The sequence below is a fragment of the Triticum dicoccoides genome, chromosome 7B, assembly GCF_002162155.2.
Source record: "Triticum dicoccoides isolate Atlit2015 ecotype Zavitan chromosome 7B, WEW_v2.0, whole genome shotgun sequence".
Lineage (NCBI taxonomy): Eukaryota > Viridiplantae > Streptophyta > Magnoliopsida > Poales > Poaceae > Triticum > Triticum dicoccoides.
In genome coordinates this window covers 333,548,081-333,554,171 of record NC_041393.1, presented here as the reverse complement: position 1 = coordinate 333,554,171, position 6,091 = coordinate 333,548,081, and positions in this window count along the sequence as shown.

Here is a 6,091-nt window from a genome sequence, read left to right as displayed (position 1 = left end):
CTGCCATCGCCGCCACACGCCTCGCCGGCGTCGCCTGTCCCCGCCGCCACCAGACGCCACCGCATCGGCCCCCCCTGCGCCCCTCGCCGCCGCCCGGATCGAACCCCATCGTCGCCCCGAGCACCATCGTCGGCCGGCTCCCCGACACCGTCGCCCTTGGATCCCATCGCCGTCGCTCGGAACGCCCCTCGCCGGAAGCGTCTTCGCCGGACTGCCTCCACGTTGCCGCGCATCGTCCCCGTCCTCCTCCCCAAAGGCCACCTCGAGCCTCGCCGCCCCCCTTGGTCTCTACATCACCGGTGAGGGCCTCGCCCTCCCCCGTCTCTCCCTCTGTCCCGTAATTTTTGCCGCGGTCCCCTCCATTGTTGCTCGCCGACCACCGTGCTCACCATGCCCTGTAGCAATCGTTGGCCGCGCCGTGGTCCTGCCCGCTGCGCTCAGCGCACCACCACGCGCTGCACCGCTGGCCGCCGGTGCTTGCCCCCACGCGCGCGCCTCCTCACGCGCCTGTCGCCGGAGCCCCTGGACCACTCGTTGTGCCCCGCTGCACCTACTCGCCGCGGCCCCCTCTACTCCGCCCGGACCTCAGCCGCCGGAGCTCGACTTCGGCGCGCTGATGTGCCCCTGCTCCCCGTGGCCGCGCCCGGCGCCCCTTGGCCGCACCGGCCGGCGCCCGAGGCCAACCGGGTTACGCTCGTATACCCAGCGCCCGCGTGCCCGTGCCCGTTAAGGCCCTATGGGCCTATGACAAAGGGCCCTGCCCTAGAACGGTTTTAAAAAAAAGGAATAAAAAAATAATCATAATAAATAAAATAAAAATGAATTAATAAAATCAATTAATTAATTAGTAAATTTATTAAGTTAATTAATCCAACTTCATTAATCTAATTAACCTGTTAGTCTAACTAAGCAATAATTAGTTTAACCTAACCCTAATTAACTTAACAGTGTATGACAGGTGGGTCCCATTGGACCCACATGTCAGGTTGACCAGTCAACCCCGTTGACTGCTGATGTCAGCATGACATCATGCTGATGTCATAAATCCATTTTCGAATTAATTTAAATAATTAATTAAATTCCAGAAATTCATAAAAACTTTAGAAAATCATATCTTTTAATCCGTAACTCGGATTAAATTATTTTCAACATGAAAGTTGTTCAGAACGAAGAGACGAATCCGAATACGCAGCCCGTTCGTCCGCCACACATCCCTAGCATAGCAAACACGCAACTTTCCCCCTCCGATTCATCTGTCCGAAAACGCGAAACTCCAGGAATACTTTCCTGGATGTTTCCCCCCTTCGTCGGTATCACTTACTACCGCGTTAGGGCACACCAAACCCCGCGTATTGTCTTGTTACGCTTTGTGATGCTTTGATTGTTCTGTTATTTATTGTGTTCCCTCTCCGTTACTTCTTTCCGATAGACCCCGAGACTGCCGGCTACCCCCAGTTCGACTACGATGTTGGTGACTCGTCCTTCTTGCCAGAGCGACCAGGCAAGCCCCCCCCCCCCTTGATCACCAGATATCGCCTATTCTTCTCTATACTACTTGCATTAGAGTAGTGTAGCATGTTACTGCTTTCCGTTATTCCTATCCTGATGCATAGCCTGTCCTTGCTACTACTGTTGTTACCATTACCTGCTATCCTACTGCTTAGTATAGGATGCTAGTGTTCCATCAGTGGCCCTACACTCTTGTCTGTCTGCCATGCTATACTACTGGGCTGTGATCACTTCGGGAGGTGATCACGGGCATATACTATATACTTTACATAGTTACATTACCTGTGATATTGTTCGGAGATGGGGGCTGAAGGGGCAGGTGGCTCCATCCCGGTAAAGGTGGGCCTGGGTTCCCGACGGCCCCCAACTGTTACTTTGTGGCGGAGCGACAGGGCAGGTTGAGACCGCCTAGGAGAGAGGTGGGCCTGGCCCTGTTCGGTGTTCGCGGATACTTAACACGATTAACGAGATCTTGGTATTTGATCTGAGTTGGCTACGAGCCTATACGCACTAACCATCTACGTGGGAGTAGTTATGGGTATCCCGACGTCGTGGTATCAGCCGAAGCCTTCGTGACGTCAGCAACTGAGCGGCGCGCGCCGGATTGGACTGGAACGCCACTAGGCTAGGTCTGCTTCCGGCCGCCCACGCAACGTGCAGGTGTGCTCAGGGCGATGGGCCCAGACCCCTGCGCGCTTAGGTTTAGACCGGCGTGCTGACCTCTCTGTTGTGCCTAGGTGGGGCTGCGACGTGTTGATCTTTCGCGGCCGGGCATGACCCAGGAAAGTGTGTCTGGCCAAATGGGATCAAGCGTGCTGGGTAAGTTGGTGCACCCCTGCAGGGAAGTTAATCTATTCGAATAGCCGTGATCTTCGGTAACAGGACGACTTGGAGTTGTACCTTGACCTTATGACAACTAGAACCGGATACTTAATAAAACACCCCCTTCCAAGTGCCAGATACAACCGGTGGTCGCTCTCTCTCAGGGATACGAGGAGGGGATCACCGGGTAGGATTATGCTATGCGATGCTACTGGAGATGCTACTTGGAGATGCTACTTGGAGGACTTCAATCTACTCTCTTCTACATGCTGCAAGACGGAGGCTGCCAGAAGCGTAGTCTTCGACAGGATTAGCTATCCCCCTCTTATTCTGGCATTCTGCAGTTCAGTCCACCGATATGGCCTCGTTACACATATACCCATGCATATGTAGTGTAGTTCCTTGCTTGCGAGTACTTTGGATGAGTACTCTCGGTTGCTTTCTCCCCCTTTTTCCCCCTTTCCTTTCTTTCTGGTTGTCGCAACCAGATGCTGGAGTCCAGGAGCCAGACGCCACCGTCGACAACGACTACTACGCTGGAGGTGCCTACTACTATGTTCAGGCCGCTGACGACGACCAAGAGTAGTTAGGAGGATCCCAGGCAGGAGGCCTACGCTTCTTTCGATCTGTATCCCAGTTTGTGCTAGCCTTCTTAAGGCAAACTTGTTTAACTTATGTCTGTACTCAGATATTGTTGCTTCCGCTGACTCGTCTATGATCGAGCAATTGTATTCGAGCCCTCGAGGCCCCAGGCTTGTATTATGATGCTTGTATGACTTATTTATGTTTTAGAGTTGTGTTGTGATATCTTCCCGTGAGTCCCTGATCTTGATCGTACACATTTGCGTGCATGATTAGTGTACGATTGAATCGGGGGCGTCACAAGTTGGTATCAGAGCCGACTGCCTGTAGGAATCCCCCTTCCAACTCCTTGGCCGAAGTTGAGTCTAGCCATTGCAAAACTTTTACTAACTTGGCTGTGTGCCTTACGGGCCCACGTCGCCATTGGGTGGTATTAGGATCTTTTACTCCTCGATCTTACTCTGGGACTCTAATCTCTCTTCTATTCGGGTTAAATGAACTTTGCTAAATCTAACATTAGGATCTCGTTATCACTTTCACCCGGAGAGCCCCTTATTACTGATGATCGTCGGCTGCACCAGAAGACCCTGAAGATACTCTCCGATGTTAACTCGAGAACTTGTGTTCATCGCGATTGCAATTCCCCTTCCACCGTAAACCCTTATGGATAACTACTTGCAGTTGTTATTCCTACCTTCGTCCCCAGTTGGTCTTGCTATTACAAGATACCCCGAAAAACTCGTCGTTGTTTCGATAATCCTTTGAGCTTACTGCCTTGCTGTTCTTTGTCACCTGAATACCCCTACGGTTGATTCTCGCACTTATCGAGTATCCGCTCATCCCCCAGTTGTTCATGTGTTACACAAAAGCCTTCGAAATACCATTCGATATTCCGAAAATCCTCAGTAACCTATTGCTCTGGAATTTCTTGCTTGCTTTCATTATGATTAATCCCATAAGTATAGTAATCATATTGGCATCCTTTGTCACCATCATTTTTGAGTCCGTTGATTCAATACGTTGTGAATGTTCGCAATCATCAGTCGAGTCCTAGGATTATCTTTCCGGCTCAGACGTTATTTTGAACATGAGCTGGTTCTCGACCAAACTATCTGTCGTTGAATTGTGCCTCTGGTATATTCAATTGATCCATCCTTGATCAGAACGTCTGCTTCTGATCCTTTGTTTTGGAAATCATAATTCCTTTGCATTTGACAATTGAGTTAGCCAGTTGTTTCTATAAATTGATCTCCTTGCATTCTTCTTCCTCTAGTTGAGTACCGATGCTCACGTCAGATCCCTTGTGGACCACCAGATCCTTTGTTGGATTTTATCTGACAACGCCCTTCATATTCAATAACCTTGTGAGCCTTTCCTCTGATACATAATGCCTTTGGTAAATTGTATCCTCTGCTTTCTCAACCATGCTCTGCCTTCGAGCTTGAGTTAATTATTTCTAAAGGTTCTAGAATATGATTCTAAGATGCCCCGATGGGTTGAACCTATGCCTTCCTTAGTATGTGTGAACTCGAAAGTTTTCACGAGTCATACACTTCTGGTATTTTGCCAGATAAAATTTCAACACTATAACTTCATCGAAAGCGAGAAGTGAATGAAAGGGTATGCATTGGAGAAGTGGGAGTCGACCTTGAACCTTGTGTTCATGCCCATGGACGCGATATATATCCTATCATGAAAGCTTCTTGTAACAATAACTATTTCCTTGATAACTAACATATGGTATCTGTGAATTGATCCCTTGCAACCGTGGTTCCGACCGTGATTGTTCTTCTTTGATCTCATTTCTTGGACAAGTTAAAACAATTGTCTCCTATGGATCAATACACCAGTCCAACCTTTACTTTGATCTTGTGTCGAGTATTACCCCCCTGGTATCTCGAGATTATCATGGAACTGCATAACTTCTTATGAGTTCTTCATCAAGTACTACATACTCACCGATTAGGGCTCGGAGTTATTAAACACTCAAAGACACCGATAACTGAACCGAGTCTGCATTATGGTTCAACGACACTTGGTAATCTTCTTTAAGTACGAGTTTGTAACCGATCACGCCATTCCTAGCCTGTTTGGCTATATCCTTGTCGTGCAGTTTTTAACTGTGCTACCTAGTCCTTATTCCGGGAGCACCAGTTTCGACATTGAGCTAAGCTTACGTCGATCTTCCTCGTCATACCATTTCTCCTTGACCAACAAACTTGATTTCGAGTTTGTGTCGTACCCTTGGTTCCAATAACCTTTCACTTCATCATTCATTTGACTTGATGTCATCGCCGATCGATTACATCTTGAAATCTCTCGACAAAGTGTGTCGTGATCATCATCAACCTTATGAGCTCTTCCAGGATATCAAATGAGTTCATGATGAGAAATACCATCCTTGCCCTCGATGATCTGCATTATCATCGACCACTTATTGCCTTCCCACCAACACAAGCTTGTTCGTGTTTGGTGTTATACCTTGAGTTCCTTGCTATCCAGTAATTGTTCTTCTTTACCTTGGAACATTAACATCTCTTATGTCCTCAATGTTGTGAGAAATTCACCACCCTTAAGAATTCTTGATACCAGTGATACTTATTAACATCACCATTCTTTTCTTGGTCCCCGTGATGTTTCTAACCGGAATACCGACAAATGGTCTGTGATGTGTAAATTCTAAACTTCGAGCAACCCTCTTGCTTTAAAGTTATTGGTCTATAGTTTCATTCTACGACTATGGCTTATTGAATCACCATTCTGACATTGGTCGTGCAACCCAACCCATATTTCGGGCGCACCTTTCAACCAATGTTTAATTGTGTATGTTTTCCTCGAGCATACTTCCTTATATCATTTGATCTGACAAATGTTATCTCCTTGTTCACTTAATGGAGGAAATCCATCTTTTGGGAATCTTGGTGAATTGCCGTTGAGTTCACCAGACACCTCCTTGTCCTCTCCTTGGGTTAATGATGGACTCTTGTTAACGGAAATCACTTCATAGTTCATTTCCCCGAGAATCTTACAATGTCATCTCGTCAATTTGTGTTGCACCTTTTCTTCTCAGGTATCCTAAGCCTGAGGTATCCTGACACCAATCGGATCTGAATCTCGGTCAGATATGATGGTTGGGACAACTTTCCAAGAGTTATGATGTTGATCCTTTGATGACCCG